The 19,614-nt window shown below is 39.1% G+C and overlaps 1 long non-coding RNA gene across 1 annotated transcript; it reads right to left on the bottom strand.

Annotated features, from left to right (window-relative positions):
* Positions 1-746: 746 nt before the first annotated feature.
* LOC140992107 (uncharacterized) lies at positions 747-1,928 on the bottom strand. Its single transcript, XR_012178001.1, has 3 exons — positions 1,869-1,928; positions 1,718-1,788; positions 747-1,638 (listed from the first exon to the last, which is right to left on the bottom strand). It is a non-coding gene; the product is annotated as an uncharacterized lncRNA (long non-coding RNA).
* Between the last annotated feature and the right edge of the window lie 17,686 nt (positions 1,929-19,614).

Below are 19,614 nucleotides of genomic sequence, written 5' to 3'. Positions count from 1 at the left end.
ACCTGTGATGCTTCACCTGAGCTGGCAGCTCCACCCGGTCCACTGCTGTCAGCCATCTTTGGCTTTGACGCATGTGCGTTTGGAGAAATCGGGGTTCGATTATTTTCCCCTGTGACGTCATTTCAACACTTTTCTACTCGTACCCATAAACTTGAATTCGTGTTCACAGTGAAGACTTTAGAGTTGTATTCACAAGACTTTGCACTCACAGCTTTTAGATTCATACTCACATAAAAACAATCCTAACCCAAACAATTTCTCAGACTCGCATATATGACAGCAGAATTTTGTGCACAACAATTTTATTGACATACAAATGTTTAACATTACGAATGGTTAGAATCATGCACACATCTTTTTGCTAGCCATCTTACTCCATAGTGTAGTACAGTGGTCCTGAATCGGTATCAACGATCAGTGGTTATGTGAGATGTGTTCTCTTAGCCAGGACTTCCCATATGGAAAAGAAATAGAAAAAACTCCCATTGCCTCCAATAGTAAATGTTTATGTTTTATATGTCTTATAAGACTTATGTCTCATACTATGATTTACTCATGAAAGTGGCCACTTTTGCATTTTCCTCATACAACATGATTATAAGAATTACATATGAATCAAGTAAACATTACATTTATTGTTTATAAGGAATGTGCATGGCAAATCATATGTTCAATATAATGTTTGTACTTTTTAATTACATGTGTGGCGTGGTTGAAATGGGAGCTACAGAGTTGCAACAACGCCACTTGGGGTAATTTCACCCCCAGGAAATTCTAAGCTAACTTTTAATGAATAAGGTCACACAGGTTCAATGATACCACAGGGCAAGAGACGGTTTTCAAATTAAAGAGCACACTTTAACACACAAGTAAATCAGCAAAAATAATCAGAAGTACACACACGCACCTAATATTATCACATAAAAATTAGCACCCTACAGGAGCAGAGGGTTAGGGTTAGAAGTAGAAAGGTCTGTAAATTAAAACACCTGTGACACTGCACTCACACTGGACACTCGTGAAGGGGACCACCACCATGGATTAAACTGCTGCCTCGGGCCCACAGCACCTAACCAAAACACAAAAGAACAAGTTAAAACATGCAATAGGGTGCTACACAGCTGGTGTGGCAAAACACAATGAAAACAAAATACAGAAATACAAAACACTAAATAACAAAATATGAACTAATTATTCCTTAAAACTGAAAGCAGTGTAATGCCCTTTAACCGGCTCAGAAGTGGGCAGCCTTATGAGTAATAACCACGCGCTGTGTAGCCAGGCAGCTCAAGCCAAAAAGCTGCTCAATTAACAATAAGCTCCAGACAGGACACGTTCATGGGGGAGCCACAACGGCTAAGTATAATCACACTGAACGTCGTCACGGTGAGCCAAAGACATCCAACATTTAAGTAGAGCCAAAACAGCAGCGTGGATCCCGGGAAAGGTGGCTAAATACCGGCCGACCATTTACCACGGCCTCTACAAGAAAGGCACACAAACTATAATTTAGTGCACAAATAAATATTAAAACCAACATTTTTGGAAAATGAACTCATACATACCACTCCGCAAAGCTACGGTGAAGGCCAAGAGAGGCGGCGGAACAACGGCCTGCGCCGCGATTTAATCACCCAGCTACATCAGACACACAAAGAAATAATCAGCTGGGAACTGAGTGACAGAGCCGCGGGACGGCAGACAATTGTGGACTTACTGAAAGGGACAGGCAAGCGCATCCAGGAAGGGCTTCTGGCGGAGCGATGCGTCCCCCCACAGCCGATTGCGCTACAAATAGCGGAGATCGCGTCACCAAAGTGCCCGTGTTACGCACACATGAACAATGGAAGACTAGCAGAGAGCATTACCTGAATGAAGAGGATTGTACACCCGCAACGGCCACGCCGAACCACCGCGATAGACAAGCCACAGCCACCAGAGAGAAGCGGAGGAAAAGGATGAGACAGGTGTGTCTGCACCTCTATATGTAAGGGCGCATTGTGCCGCCCCTCGATCAGGATGCCCAATAAGTTGGCACAGTGCCATATAGTGGCAGGGAGGGAGACGACCTGTCACACGTCTCAGTTATAAAGACATATGCTTTTTTATATACATATATTTTTGTGTGTAAAGTGTATTTAATTTAAAGGGAAACTATAATTTCTTCATGTTTTTTATAAGACTGTTATATGTCAGCCAATTAAAATGACCATATCAGTATAAAAAGCAAATACTTTTTATATATGAATATATACAATTATATATAGCTTTTTGTATGTTAATGTTATGTAAACTATGCTTTTTTTGTTTTTTTTAAATAAGATTCTTATATGTCAGCCAATGCAAATTACCATTACAGTTTTAAAAATATATGCTTTTTATGTATTAATTTATAACGTTTAACACAAGTTTCTATAGTCAAAAACATATGAATCACATATTAAAATGACATGACTTCATTTGTTCCTATACTGATACTGTCTTGGATCAAACAAGTTTAAAACTGTCAAGACATGGTTTGCCTGGTCATCGCCCAGAACAACTAATTTCACCATACAGTGATATAAATGCAGTCTGTATAGATCTGTTATGTTGAAAACATGGCTGCAAACTTTCAAGTCAGTAGTCTTTATTAACAGTGGAACATTGCTGGGATTACAGTGCCGACAGCAGTAAACAAACAGCAGTAAACTCTAATCTTAGAGAAGATGGTGTTTTCAAAGATATCCTTTGAATGAACTAGTGGCAAGATAGGAATATGTTTCACAATTTCTTTTGATATTTTCACACACGTGTCATGCCTGGATATAGACATGAAGAGCACATGCTTATTCTACTCCTTCTCTAATATGGGAACGGCGTCACCATCAACTAATTGTTGTCATTACAAACTGGTGTACACACCTAACTGATTTGCCTCTTCACATCCAAAGAAAGGTAATTAAAGGCTTAAAGGGAAATTTTGTTGATTTTCAAACTTTCCCTCTATCTATCCGAGTTAGGGATATAATGTGAAAAACATCTGCAGTTGTTGACGATGTTCTCCGTGTCTCTGGTGCGCAGCTGCAAAATCTGTTGTTCTTCCGCCTCCACACTCTAAGAAATGATTCATGGAGTTAGTAGGTACAGCTCAAAATCAACAGCTTTTTCTGTATAAAAAAATAAGTTTGTTATGTTTATACATTATAATGAGTTGATAACTTAATTTAATAAGTTTGTCTAACTGAAAATAAATAAAAAAGTTTTAACTCAATAATGCATGGATTTTCAACGGATATTTCTGCCTCAACTCAACATGTAGGTGTATTCAGTTTGCACAACTTAAAAATCCATGTCCATGTTACTTAATTAGCTGAGTACAAGACTGAGCGCGAACAGACCATGCGGCATTGCCAGATGGAAGTGGAGGACACGAGTGAGCACAGCACACATCTGCTAACTTTGCGGTTTGGTGAGTAAAAATTGACTCATATTAGTCACAGCAGCTAATCAGTAGTCAGTATAAGAAATAGTTTTACACAACACTAGGTGATTTTTCTTGGTCAGCAGTGCTACTGTGTAAGCTAGCAGTAACTCCTAGTAATTTGGTCTAACCGTATTGCTAAGTTTTGTTTTTTAGGTTGGTTTAGCCATTGCAGCACCAAAATCCACATTGACGACGAGAATATTGAGTTGCTGTTGTTAACAGCGCATGTGTATTTCTCCCTGCCCATTTCGTTGCAGTAATTTGTGTGAATTTTCTTTTGTTTTCCATCTTGAAAAAAAAAACAGTTAAATCAAATGTATTGTTATTAAGTTGCAAGTTGTAGGCATCATAGCTTAGGTCTAACCGTATTGGCTGCTAAGTTTTGTTTTTTAGGTTGCAAATGTTGATTGGCACTGGTTAACTTTGTTTCTTTCAAATTAATTTAAAACTTGTAGTGTTTGAGCAGCAATAGCCTCATGGCTAGGCTGTAGGTTACTGCACTCATTCGGTTTGTTTTAGTCAGCCATTGCAGCACCAAAATCCACATTGACGACAAGAATATTGATGTCTTAGTTGTTGTTTACAGCGCATGTGTATTTCTCCCTGCCCATTTCGTTGCAGTAGTTTGTGTGAATTTTCTTTTGTTTTCCATCTTGAAAAAACAGTTCAATCAAATGTATTGTTATTAAGTTGCAAGTTGTAGGCATCATAGCTTTCTGATTGACCTTAAGTTATTTGAACAGAACTGCTAGTTTTCAAAAATGAAGTGGTCCTGTAAAATGTGCAAATTTGAATCACCAAGAAAGACAGATCTGCTAAAGCATTATAGACTTAGACATGGTCATGGTGGAGAATCTCTCCCTTGTCTTTACTGGGAGTGCTATTGCTCATTTAAAACATGGGGCAGCCTGCAAACCCACCTGTCAAGAAGTCACTACACCCGTGAGACAGTGACAGTGCCCACTGTACTGTCATTTAAATGTCCATGTTGCCCCTTAAACACTATCTCCACAGAAAGAGAATACTTTGAGCATATTGGCCGTCATTTAAAGAAACAGGAAACTGTGTGTTGTGTTTTTGAAAATTGTCCTTTCAAAACAAACATTTATGGAACATTTGCTTCTCATAGGAACCGGAAACACACTCCTCACACCATTGATGACTTCAAGCCTGAGTTTTTGAAGAGGTATGTCAATCCCCCAAATGCAGGGGATGATCCTGTGGATGAGGTTGATACTGAGGGTGCAGTGAGTGAAGCTGCTGAAGATGATGAAATGAGAGAATTGCCTAATTTAATAGAAAAACATGTAGCCCACCTGCTGCTTAAATTGGAAAGCATATTCAATGTGCCACAACGGTGTATTGATGAGTTAGCTGAAGAACTGCACTTTATTTCTTCAACAGCTTCAGGTCCTATTTTAAAAGACATTTTACAGACATGCTTAAAGAAACATAATTGTGAGGTTGATGATGTGGTCATCTCAGAAATGGTGACAGACCTATGTGAGTGCAACCCAATTACATCAGCCCTAAGGAGGAATGGTCCTCTTTCCACCTCCTACAAAAGAAGAGAGTATTTCAAGGAGCATTTTTCTGTGGTAGAACCCATTGAGTATATACTCAGTGCCAGGGAGCAGAGAAGTTTCCAGTACGTGCCTATTTTGAAGTCCTTGCATGAGGTTTTGAAAAAAAAAGAAATCCTGGATTGGCTCACACACACCGGTGAAACAGATAGCAGTTCTGAAAGTCAATACAATTCATTTCAGGATGGCACACATTTTAAAAACAATGCATTGCTGTCAGAAAATAATCCAGCTATTTCTCTTATTCTTTATGTGGATGATTTTGAAGTGTGCAATCCACTTGGCACATCAAGAAAAAAACACAAGATAACTGCCGTGTATTGGGTTTTAGCAAATGTTCCGCCACTGCTTAGATCATCACTGACATCAATATACCTTGCAGTTCTCTGCAAGGCTGATGATATCAAAAAGTTTGGCTATAGCGCTGTTTTGGAACCTTTGTTAAAAGATCTTGCCAGCCTTGAAGAAGAGGGACTTTACATTCCTTCATTAGGCATTCAGGTTAAAGGTACTGTCTGTTTTGTTGTTGCAGATAACCTTGGTGCCCACTCCCTTGGAGGATTTGTGGAGAGCTTCTCTGGAACACACGTCTGTAGGTTCTGTAAGGGAGAAAGATTTGCATTTCATCCTAGGACAGTACAAGAGCACAGGGATCATGTTCAGACAGCACAGACAAGTGGGTCTCATTGTTATGGAGTAAAGAGACAGTGCCCACTGACTGAAAAGTTAAAATATTTTGATGTTTTATCAGGCTACCCACCTGATTTACTCCATGACCTCTTCGAAGGTATTGTACCTTTAGAAATGGCACTGTGCCTAAAATGTCTTGATCAAAAGAAAATATTTCACACTTGACGAACTTAATAAATTGATCAAGGAGTTCCCATACAGATGGGCAGACAAGTCTGATGCACCACAATCAGTTCCATCGACCTTTGCTAAAAGAAAGTCTGTTGGTGGGAATGCCCATGAAAATTGGGCTTTGCTTCGCCTCCTTCCCCTGATAATTGGAGAAAGAATACCAGAGAGTGAACCCTCATGGCAGGTCCTTCTGAACCTTAAGGACATAGTTGAACTTGTCCTCTCTCCTGCTCATACAGAGTCAACTATTTGTTACCTTGAAAGCAAGATCTCTGAGCATAGACATAGATTCATGGAGACGTTCCCACAGGAAAGACTCATTCCGAAGCATCATTTTATAGAACACTACCCACAGCAGATAAAGGCTTTTGGTCCACTTGTGTCGCTGTGGACCATGCGTTTCGAGGCCAAACACAGCTTTTTTAAGCGTGTGGTCAGGCATACCCACAGCTTCCGGAACATTCTGTTGTCTCTTGCAGTAAAGCATCAGTTAATGGTTGCACACCATCTACATGGTGGTGCAGTTGTTCCACCGTCTCTCCAGGCAAAAAAACTGTCAATGGTTGATTTGACTGTGCTGAGAGAAGACATAAAAAAAGCACTGCAAATGAAATTTCCCAGCGTGTCATTCGTCCAGATGGCAACCACGGTGTGTTGCAGTGGCACCAGTTACTCCACTGGAATGATATTGGCACACGGATCAACAGGTTGTCTTCCAGATTTTGTGGGGTTGATTCAGATTGCTGTTGTAAATGGGAAGGTTGGGTTCATTGTTAAATGTTTAAATGCATGGTTTATTGAACACCTTAGAAGCTTTGAACTCGAAAACACAGGAAGTGTTAAGGTGATTGAGCCAAATGAGCTGTCTGACATCTTCCCAATGGCAGCGTACACTGTGGCTGGGAAGCGTATGGTTACCCAGAAGCGCTACATTAATGTTGATATACTATAGTGGCCATTAGCACCATATCATTTGTTTGACTTGACCTTCAAGGAAATTTTGGAAAATGCAAAATGAGAAATGGTATTCTGTAGTCCTGGAATTTTTATTACATTATGTTTCAATGGGAATCCTTAGGAGGATGAAAAAAGGCCCCTGTTATTTGCCATAGAAATAGAGGATTTAAACATTTAGTCAGACTAAAAGAAGCTCATATTTGCAGGTGTCCGGTTTTGACAAAAAGAAGAAATACAATTTATATACAGTAGTGTGTAATATTAAAGTTAATGATTAGAGACACAATAACCAGTGTAATTCCTTACTCCACGCAAGTTAATATTGCAAAGTTGATGAAAAGTCTATACCATATCACTGGTAATTATCAATCAATGTCAATGTTCTCCTCTGATACATAATGTTTAGTAGAAAAGAAAAATGTGAATGTGTTCTGTAAATCAAACTAAAATGGTGTCTTTTCTCTTACAGTTACTCCCATGTCTCATCCAGCCAAACTAAGGGTCATTCTTCAGGACCACGATATTCGGAAACTTGACTTACCTCATGGCCTCCCTGGAACTGTGGTTGAACTTGAATCTGTTGTTAGAGAAACATTTGGGGTTCAAGGGAACTTTACTTTGCATTACAAAGATGCAGACTTTGGAGAAGACTATTTTAGTCTTACCTCAACAAGTGACATAAAAGACAAAGACACAATAAAGGTGGTTGACATTGAACCTCCCACATTCACTCTCAACTTAACTGAAGTGAACACTTCCTTTGAAAGTGAATCAGAAATCTCCACCTATAGTGCAGCAACAGTGCTCTCAGACAGTACTTCGATGACTACCATCCAAAGCAGTTGCTCCTCCAGTTCCCAGGATACACTGATTCTATCATCACCTGAACATGGGATTCAGCGATCAGAACGGTGGCCCACTGCATTTCCTGTACCTCGGTTTGCATATGATACCGAGCTGATGCTCACTGCAGGAAACGAGGCTTACAGAACAATGCAACTCCACTCAACTTCACCTCAATCCTTTCTGACATCCTCGAAAGGCTGGCAGAAAGCGTCTTTCAGTATGTGGCCTATCCATCAAGCTCACAGTTTGCAGATGTTGCTGAGGCGTTGATTCTGAAGTATCCTTGCCTTAAAGAAGCAGGTTCATACAACGGATGTTATGGATGGCAACAGCGTCTGAAATACAAGATGGGGAACTATAGGTCCAAACTCAGAGGGCTTGGATGCCCTGAACTTGATGTCAACTCTCTCAGAAAGAAGAGACCACATGACAAAGCGCCTGCAAAGAACATTAAAAAGCCGAAAAAGTTAGAAGTTAACTATTTACCCCCTATTCCACAAGGAGAAACAGAGGAAAGTTTGGAAGGTGAAAGACTGGAGCTCCTCAATGAAGTGAGGAAGAAGAACAACTCGCAGATCATCGGTGACAAAATGGGAAAGACATTTTCGATTCGCAGGCAGGAGGTTGTGAATCAGGAACCATCCGTCAGTGACCTCAAAGAAAGATGGCCTGCTCTTTTCACCGCAGCTCAGGTAAATATTTTTCCAAGACAATTCACAGTATATGATATTTTGTTCAAGTAAATTGTATTGATTATCACGTTGTGCCTATTTGTGCCTTTTCTTTCCATTCAGATTAACCAGGAATTCAAACGCATCACGACTGTGAGCCTGGAGACAACATTTATAGCAAAGCTGGACCACTACTCCTCAAAAATTATCTCTTTGCTGTCCTCAAGGGGAGGGGCTTCAAAAATGAAGATTCAGCACTTACAGAACATCCTCCTAAAGGTACGAATAAATGAAATGAAGTTACTTACATAAAGGTGATATTAGATTTTTGAACATGACTGTACAAGTGACCAAAAATGCAATTCAACATCAATTGTAAGATTGTTTATTGTCTTCTAGATGTAGACAACTCTATTTCATATGAGGGAATATAATGTCAGATAATTGTTTATGCCTTAGTCTAAGGAAAAAAATATATAAATAAGAACTAAATTACAGGTGAGATGATATACATTAGGCCTCACAAACCTCATCATTCTGTCTTTATGTAACTACCAAAAACACATCTTCCTGTTCAACATACTTTTTCTTTTTCACAGGACAATTCTGTGGAGGCAAGGAGGGAAGTTGCCATCCGTGGCTTAATGGTGTACCTTAGGGAAAAGGAGGAGGAGCTCATAAAAGAGGAGGTAAATCAGATACTTTGAGTTCACAGAGACAGAGTGTGTTTTTTACAGAGCTGCGCATGAGCAGAGCAGAGCAGCTACTCCCCCCTTGTGGACCCACAGTGGTGCAATAGCACCATCTATGGACATAAATGTGATTTTTTTTGAGAGCTAACTGTGGTGCTGTGTAATGTGTTCTACAATTAAACAAACAAATAGCAGGCGGCATGTTTACATAAAAGAACTATGTGCATGTGAAATGTTCCCTCTACAAACAAACTTAAAACATTTATGCTGATTCTGACCAACCAGGATGGTGATGGGGATATCACAGGCGAAGTGATGAAGATCGTTCCAACAGGTGGCATACCTGCAACCCATGCAAAGATTGTCCTGGAGGGAACCGAGGTCCTAATGGATGACATGGATATTCCCAGAGCCTGTGCCTTGCTAATGGGGCTAATATATGCACTCAACCTCAGCTACCCAAAAGAACTGAAAAGCACTTTTGAAGTCTTTCAAAAGATCTTTCTTGAGCTGGATGACCTCAAAGCAAGCCCCAAGGTAATGATGCTTAAAAATAAGCTGTTGTGCTGAAAAGGAAAGAGGCATCTAAGATGTCCTCTTATTAAAAAAAGAAATGTTGCCATGCTGTTTGGAATGTGTTGATTACTATGTGCTGTTTAATATTGTATTGTGTATTTAATGTTGAGAGTTTAGACATTTGGGTTGTCCTCAAAGTAAGAGGAAATGTTGCGATATTTGCAATGTGTTGTTTAAATACTGTATAGTATCTGTACTGTTGAGAGACTGTTTTAGAGTCTAAACTCTAAACTATACAATAGTTCAGAGTCTCAAATTAAGAGGAAGTATTGCATTATTTGCAGTGTGTTGTTTACAGTATGTGTAGTGTTGAAAGTTTAGACATTTATGCTCTCCTCAAATTAAGAGGAAATGTTGCATTACAGTATTTGCAATGTGTTGTTTAATTACTGTACTTAATGTGTAGTGTTGAGAGTTAAGACATGTATGCCATCCTCAAATTTCTGCAAGAGGACATGTTACATTATTTGCAATGTGTATAGGCCTTGTGCATGTAGGTGTACTGTTGAGTTTACACCTAGTTCAAAGCAATGTAGGCTATAACTTAAAGCAGAAGTAAGTGGTCCGGTCGTTTTCGCTAATGCTGCGTTCCAGGCAGGCTTTTGAAATCGTAAATTACAGCTTCAAGTCACAACCCAGCAAACATTTTGACATCTATTTCACGTCTAATTAACGTCGGTCAGGCAGGTTGATTCGACGTCGATCTGAGGTGCTCAAATGAAAGTTTTTCTGACGTCGGTGTTATGACCGACGTCATTTCGACGGCTAATAGACGGCATCATTTTACGTTGTTTCAACGTCGTTTAGACGACTTATCAACGTCTCACAGAGCAGGCTACTTCATGACGTCTATCTCACGTCTAATTAACGTCGATCTAACAGGTTGATTCTACGTCTATTTGAGGTGCTTAAATGAAAGTTTTCCTGACGTCGGTGCCATGACCGACGTCATTTCGACGGCTCATAGACGGCATAAGTTCACGCTGTTTCAACGTCGTTTAGACGACATATCTACGGTTTACAAAGCAGGCTATTACAACCCATATCAATATTACGCCGTATAGACGACTTTTCAACGTCTCTACGTGACGTCTTGTCTACTTCACGTCGATCTTGGAGGTCGAGTCCACGTCGATATGAGGTGCTGAAATTTAAGTTTTTCAGACGTCGGTGCCATGACCGACGTCTTTTCGACGGCTATTAGACGGCATAATTTTTACATCAACATTTCAACTTTTGTCGTTTCGAATTGCAATATAGCTTACATTTCAACCTTTTTGTCTACACATGTAATTGCATTTCAAAAGGTGTCTATAACTGGCATTATCATATCTAGAAATTCTATGAAAAGCACAGATCTTGTGCTGCATATCCTATGTGTAATTCTCAATGCTCTAATCTACACATACTTGAACAAACTTCTCAATTTTAGCAAAAAAAAAAAATCTCAAGCTGCATTGACTTCAAAAAGTCAAAGACATCAAATCACATCAGCATTTTTGGAAAAGTGAACCTGACGGAAACTTTGATAGCAAATAAACCTGAAGGTTTAAAATATCCTTGTGATGTTCACCTAGGCTATACTGTAAAATACAAGTGGTGCATGGACTAATAGGTAGAATAATAAAAGGAAAGCATTCAGGACAAGATCTATTCAACTGGTTATATTGAAAACATATAAACAAGTAAAACAAATATATTTATTAGAGAACAAATTTTTTGTCAGGTCATAGCCAAGGAGGCTTAACAGTCAGCGACGAGGATCTGCTCCTTCCCCCCGCTTCTGGCTGGCGCATGCTTTAGATGATTCATCATTGCATTCTCTATTTCCACATCTGTGGCCTTAATGCTCCATCTTTTCACAGCAGCTGGAGAGAGGACACAAGAAAAAAAAATCATAGAGCACCTATTCAGATGTAAAATGCACTTTATAAATTACAGTAAGACTTTGTCCTGGGATTTGAAAGAGTAATGACATAACCACTTCTTAGACCCACACAGTAGCCTGAATCTTCTGATGGTTCCTTATAAAGCCTATAGGCATTAGTTACAAGTCATTGATTTAACCAGCATTAGGACTCTGGAGCTAAGGGACACATGGAGCAGGTTTGAGGATGGAATCCTTAAGAGTTCCTCTTTAACCATCCTGTTGTCCACCTGGGTCAAGGAAGGAAGTACAAAGGGAAAATGTAGATCATTCATGATGATCCCTGTTGTGCCCAGTAGGGTCGCGCCGCCTGTGTGTATTTGTGGATGTTTGGGTTCAGTTGTTTATGCCTGCTAGGCTAAAAGTAAGTCTGCCACTCCATGCTCTCGGAGCTACAATAAAAATACACTCTTTGGAGATGATGTATGGTCATTGAACTCACACACATACATGCGGAAGCATCTACAGGAAAGAAGGAATGACGAAGGGAAAGAAGGATGAAAGATAAAGGGAAAGATGGGAGGAAAGAAGGGAAGGAAGGAAGGGAGAGAGGGAGGGAAGAAAAATGGAGGGTCAATTGGATCAATAGAGGAGGAAGAAGAAGGAAGGTAATAGGGAAGGAAGGAAGGGAAAAAGATTGTGGAAAGAAGGAAGGATGGAGGAAGTGGACAGATTGGTTCAATTTGACCCAGAAGGCCGACAGGAGAGTTAAGACCAAACCCAGATAAGTTTTTATTTAGAGCTGCACATTAAAAGTTCATAGACCTTTTCAAACTGCTGTACTGTCTTTGGGAACTGAATTTGCTTTGCAGGATCAATCTCGAATTAAATAAAATAAACAAAAATGGGTTTGTTTGCATTAATCGCTGTAACACCAATGACCAAGACAGGGCCTCACTTGAAAGTTGAAGGGCAACTTCAGTTTATTTCAACCTGGGCCCTGTTTTCATTTTTTTTTTCTGTATATGTGAGCAGGGCTGTAAACTAACTTTTTGGCTCACCTGCCAAGGGGACCGGTAGATGAAAAAATCTACCGGCCAAGTACATTTTTTACCGGCCAAATAATAAGTTGCCTCTTTTCGTTACATATACATCAGTTTCAGCACTTTTTATTGAGATAACAGTATTTTATAGCAATACATGCTTTGAAAAGAAGCCAAAGCCAAATAAATTGTAATCTTATTAAATAATCAAAACATTCCAAATTGGGAAACCTTAACATTGCAAAACTAACAAACAAAACATTCCTTCTATTCTGTATTCTGTTACTCAGAGATGTTCACAAGTCTTTTTTTGCAAGTCCAAGTCAAGTCTCAAGTCTTTGTGGGGTGAAACTTCATCAAGTCTCAAGTCTTTGGTCACGAGTTCAAGTCAAGTCTCAAGTCTCTAAAAAATAAAAGTCTCCTGTCTCTTCTGGTTAATGACCCTTCTATCATCTGCTGCTATCCGGTCTACTAAGAATACTGCACAGCTATATCTAAGACATTCAAAGCATTTACTGTATTATTATCACTCCTTTATTAGCAAACAGTACCTATTGATTAGTTGTTTATGATCACTTTAAATAGGCTACTGCAATGCAATATGAAGAAAACACACAATGAAAGCTTTCCTTTAAAGAAAAACTGTATTCTGAGTCAAGAAAGAATCAAGGCTGCTCTGCCCCTCTGCATGTTTCTGAGAAGAACTGGTTGTTATTATTTTTTTAATTCTCTCTCCTCATTGGGTAAAAACTGTAGGATACGATAAATGTTTTCTCTTCGGCTCAGAGCAGAGCAGAGTGACTGACAGACCCGTGTTTCAGTTCAAACACTCTATGTAAGTGATTGCTCTCGGAAGATATAACTATTTAAGACTTATATTAACACAAATTTATCACTTACTTCTGCTTTAAGTTTCTGTGCTGCTGTGGGGATATAGATAGGCCTACTAGGCCCTGTGTATAACAAGAGCAATGATGGTAAAATCTTCACAATCATTCAAGCCCCCATCACCCTTAGTGTGTGTATCTTACCTGGTATGCGTCTCTTTATCACAGCAATACACCTGTAAAGTGAGATATTGAAAAGATAGTTATCAATACAGGCCTATGGGAGAGACAGAGACACAAAAATATAGTCCTGTTTCAGGTAGAGATAGCTAAATATGACATCATCAAGCTCAGTAACGTTAGTGTGTCATGATCTTAAAATGTTTGTCATACTGTTAGGTCATAGCCATGCATGTTGCTTATGATAAAAAAATAATGCAGTGATACAGTTTTCACAGCAGCAAACTTTTCTTTTTCTAAGAGGTCACTCTGTTTCCTTGGTATGAATTTGAATTTAAAATGTACATTTTGTGAACATATACTCGGTTTATCATCGATGCTACACTCGATGTATCAGGGTAGGCCTTGCTATTTCGCATGCTAGCTTACTGTTAGCCGCCGCTCGGTTACGAATAACATGCAGCAGATATCTGTAACATTACACGATGCAGCAACAAAAACAGAACTTTAACATGTAACTCATGAACGTATAATGTCTTACCAAGCACATTTTCATTTTAAATTACACTATTTTTCGAAGCTCACCTTTCACACGCGTCTGTGTCTTCTCCTCGCCGACTCCAAACTTCTTCTGCTGCCGCACCGCAGCTGAAACCAGGTGCGTTCACTACGCGAGGAAAATAGTTCCTTGATGGATGCTAGAATAACAAACATTTAAGCCCACCCCGCCAATACACTTGATGGTACTACATTGTTTTCTCCCATTCACAAACATATTTCCATCATTTTGAATAGTTTTTAACAACGTAAACCGATGCCGTCTAAACGCCGTTGAAATGACGTCGTCATCCGCCTGCCCAACGTTAATCAGAGGTGGAATCTACGTCCTGACATGACTGGACGTTGACTGGATGTCTTCATCTCCACACAGCACTAGACAGCAGTAGATAGAGGAAATCATTCTTGGCAGTGTTTTTTTTAGTTAAATATGTGTTATGTGAGATCGTATCCCCCCTAATGTTATCATGTCGAAAAAAAGTCTAAATAAAGTCACGTCGTGACGCAACGTCTGATGGATGTCGTCATCTGGACGCGGATTGAGAAAATGTTTGCTGGCAGTATTTAACCAATTAATCCGATCTAAAATGACTCATTATGTATGTCATATTTACTCAGATGTTATTTTATCATGTTGAAAAACTGTCGAATTAAGGTCACGACGTGACGCGACGTAGATTGGACGTCTCCATCTCGACCCAGGTCGAGGAAATGTTTGCTGGGAACTTAGTGGAAGTCACTATAACGGTAACTTCCGACCGGTGAACTCGTACCAGATCGAACTGGTACGACTTCACGGTCGGAAAAATACGAGTTTCCTTGAACGCACCATAACAGTCCTCGTCCCTACGTCGCCACATTCACGGCGTTCCTTGGCTGCACACACAGCCCTGCATGCCGTTCTCTCTCCTCATTGGATAAAAACTGTAGGATACGATAAATGTTTTCTCCTCGGCTCAGAGCAGAGCAGAGGGACTGAGAGACCCGTGTTTCAGACCAAACACTCTATGTAAGTGATTGCTGTTGGAAGATATAACTATTTAAGACTTATATTAACACAAATATATCACTTACTTCTGCTTTAAAATGACACACCGCGAAAATGTTCACATCTAAGTGAGATGCTGGCTCTTTGAATAAACAGATCATAAAAGTGGAATTTCAATGTGTGATATTTTCTGACTTAGATAAATAAGTTCTCGTACAAAAAAATTGTGCTGGCTCAACATAAAAAAAAATGAGGTAAGAATTTCCATGGACATTTCTGAGTAGAATGAAAGGAAAATAAATAAGTTAGATTAACTAAAAGGAGTAATTTTAAAACAATTAAAATTAAGTTGGTTTAACTTAAATAAGCTTGTAGAGGAATAGGCAAATCATGTTCATTGAACTAAAGTAACTGAGTTGGCCTAACTAGAAAAGTCTTGTGGCATGTACTTAATACTAGCTAAGTTGAAATAACTTAAAAATATCCATGGAAATTCTTACCTCAATTTTTTTGCGTTGAGCCAGCACATCATTTGTTAGAGTGCAGTGACGTCAAATGACAGCGCTGGCCCCAGAGACAGAGAACATTTGCAACAACTGCAGGCATTTTTCACACTATACCCCTAACTCAGATAGATAGAGGTAAGGTTGAAAATCGGCAAAGATCTCTGAGCAAATGCTAGTACTGCCTACTGTGTAGCATGCTTCACTGATGTAATCTACCAGCACATCTACAGTACGCATTACGAGTATGGTGATTTTTTTTTTCCTGCACACCGCATATCTCACAATAAACAGGCACTAAGCAGTGCATAGTATGGTTAAAATGCTGTACATACTTCCAGCAGACAGTAGTCAGTACAAGTATTTGCTCAGGGCCAAGGACTGTGTGATACACTTGTGTAAAACTTAGAGCAAACAAAACAGTTTAATGGAGGGCTGTGGTCACAGTAACGTTTTTACTTTTTGACCAGAGCTCAGTAATCTTGGCGTTGATCGTGCTTCCAATGCTGGAGAGCTGGGTCCCTGGCCACCTCTCAAGAGTTGCACCTACATATGAACAAAAATAAACAAAAAACAAAACAGAAAAACAAAAAACAAGAATGCAAAACCTTAGTACAGTAGGCTGAAATCAGGAAATACACAAAAGCGGAGACTATTGGGGAAACACCTATTGAATCCGAGGTGTATACGTGTATATGTAGATATAGGCTATATAATTAACTGTATATATTGTTTTAATTTATTTTCATTCCAAATTCAATTATCTGTATATTTGTTCTATGTATGAAGGGGCTACAACTCATTTTGTTTTGCAACCCTGTGTTGTAAAATGACAAATAAATGACCTTGAAAAGCTGAAAACGTACTGTAAATGGCATCCAATTTATTTTTGTCCAGTGGTAGACGAGCATCTGTCTTACAAATACTGTGGCCAAATTTGCATTGAGGGCATAGGCCCATGCAGTTTCTCAACCATGACTCCAGTCCCAGGATGGATCTCAACCTGTTTAGACAAGGACTCAAGGTGAACATTTAAAGTTAGAATATATATGATTTGTTCAGCCCAACAGATTTTAGACATTAAAGCACATTAAATCTGCCATACTCATTAAAAGGTCTATTTTATGTGCTGTATTTATTTATTCTTTACAAAAACATTACTTTAGAAGACTGGGAGACAGTCAGTGATGGAGTGACAGATGCAGACGTGGAATTGGTCAGCGTAGATCTTGGCATGGACAGCAGTGAAGCGGCAGATGGAGAACTGGACCTGGACTGCGGACAACCTGGGAGGGCCAGCGGTGGTGTGGTACGCTCCAACCTGGATCTCTTAGGAGATGCAGCCGAATCAATTAAATTCCTCATGCTCTGTAGGAGTCCTGGCACATCTAGACATAGTATATCAAAAACAAACAATTAGTTATCATCACTCTTGTTACGCCCCAGTCTAGGGGTGCCTAGAGCGCAATATGAAAACGGGTCCCCAATCTTCCCCGAGTCCCAAACAGCCACTCTCAAGTTTTTATATACAACAGAATAGTTTATTTACAATAACTTAATGGATCAACAACTATAAATATAACTAAGGAAGCAACTTCGGGGTGGACCAAGGCCAAAACAATAACCAAAACACCTCTATCTGGGAAAATAAATCTCTTAGCTCAAAAACCAAAATCACAATAAACTTACCTCCCTCACTAACGAAAAAACAGGAGAAAACACGTTCAAATGAAAGGGCAGTCCACCCTTACTATTTAAACAAACAAAAGAAAAGCTTGTTGATCTCCACCCAAGGCTTTTACAAACGGACATGTGGCTGGTTGGAAGAGGAAGAGGATGAGGAAGTGCTGTCTCTTCTTGACAGCCGCCATCTTGGCTCCTTATATATTGGGTGTCATCAGCTGCAGCCAATCACGGGTTAGGATCGGATCTCTCTCCACCAATCACCTCTTGGGGATGGCACACTCCTATTTGCATATAAAATCAAAACACACACACACAGCAAAACACACAGCAAACGACACAAACTATGACCACAGTCATAACACTCTTCTTTAGGCCAAAGTAGCCTACAACACAGTCAATTCAGCCTACAGTGTCTAATGGTTCAATGATTGATATAATGATACCTTGAAGAAACATCTCCTTCAATATAGCATTCTCTGCTTACGTAACCATTCAAAAAGGTTTGTTCCACCTGGTGTCAACTGTCAAAGTGTTATTATGTCACTTTCAATGTCAAATTGACAGAGGCTATGTCAAGTGACATGGTTGTCAGTTGATATACTGATATGTTAGGACACTTTCAGCAGTACACTGGTTGTAACTAAGGGATTAAGCATGTATAAGTTGTGCTTATGCATTAACTTTTAGTCAAGTTAACTTGTGTAGATGGGTGCATGTTTCTGAAACAAGGTTTCACTGCCAACTAACAACTTTCTAGCATTTGTAGTGCGGTATACATGATGAAATGGTGACAAAACTGTTAAAACAAAAGTATGAGCTCTGTTTAAACAAGTTACATTTTAAAACTAGAGTTGACTTGTTTAAATGTTTAAAGTTTCTACTTTAACAGTTTTATTGCTGTGAACACATTCCACCAAGAACATTCCAAACTATTTTATCATTTATACAACACAACAAATGCGAGAAAGTCTTTTGTCAGTTGGCAATGAAAGTTAACACATAAGATAAAACAGGCTGAATCTCACCCTATTCATAGTTGAACAACTAACAAATTATTTTGAAATGCTGTAAATTAAAGAGGACAATCTGCAATTAAAGCCATAGTAACTCTATCTTACTACTAACAAAGATGACAGTGCCTCTGTAGTGAGGCCACCCTCCTCGTTGTTTCTTCCCATGGCGCCATTCAATAACAGCTGAGTAGTTTTTATCTCGCTGAGCTTCCCAAAATCCTCCCCTTCACTCCACTGCACCACGGCAAACTTCCTCTTCATGTGTCCTGAAGAGATCAAATAAATCAAATCTTTGCTAAGCTTAGCAATCAATAAATAGAGTAGACAGAAAATATGACTAAGCTAAACATCCTTTTTTGGACAAAAACCACTTCAGGTATCTGCTTAGGCCAGTTAGATTTAGGATTTTTTTGATGCCGCTCAGAATGAAATTTAAGACAAATGTCACATATATCGTGATATACAATTCTGTTGTCTAAATTGATAACACCAAGCACATATTAACCCAAATTTCTTCCTAAATTTGATCCGAAATATTTGAAGGAATATAATTGAAAATTGCATTTTTGGTTTTATATCACACTTTACATTACCACGCAAGTCTTGATTACAAATAGATGAGCACATATTGTGATGTACAGTATATCGCTATTGAGAAAAAGTCCTGATGATTATTATGATTTTTACTTACAACCAACCAGAGAGGGTCAGGTGGGTCTGGTGTTTGCTATAAACAGACAGTAGAGAGATGCAGGAAGCACATCACTGGCTACAAGATGTTTTTGATCATGGTTATTTTGGCCAAAGGCTGTGCAACCAAATATAGTACATATATAATATAAATAATTATTCTATTTACTGATTTAAAGGGATACATTTAAAGTTTAGAATCAAAAACAAATATTCTGTAATATTGCAGCAAATAGAATAATATTATGTATTATATGCTCAAAACGTTAAGCCTACCCATTGTAATCTATTCATTCCCCATGTTTCTGTCTTGTAAATTGATAATTCCATGGGAAAAATGGATCTAGTTAACAGCTGTGCAGTCCTGATCACCTGCTACCTTACCCATGTTTATAAACAAACACATGTGGCTATGCTTTATACATCTCACAATGCTCTAGTGACAAAACTTAACTTGCATGCAGGCTATATGACTCACCTGTAGCTAGACGAGAGACCCCCTACCAGCCGCTCTATTTTGTTTCTCATCAGATCTGCATTGATCTAAGAAATTATCATTTTCGCTCTTCAATGACGGAATTCTTTAATCCCTGTAGTCTAACGTTAA

Source organism: Pagrus major, chromosome 2 (genome assembly GCF_040436345.1).
Source record: "Pagrus major chromosome 2, Pma_NU_1.0".
NCBI lineage: Eukaryota > Metazoa > Chordata > Actinopteri > Spariformes > Sparidae > Pagrus > Pagrus major.
Note: the sequence above shows the minus strand (reverse complement) of the source record. Positions and strands in the feature narration are given on the sequence as shown.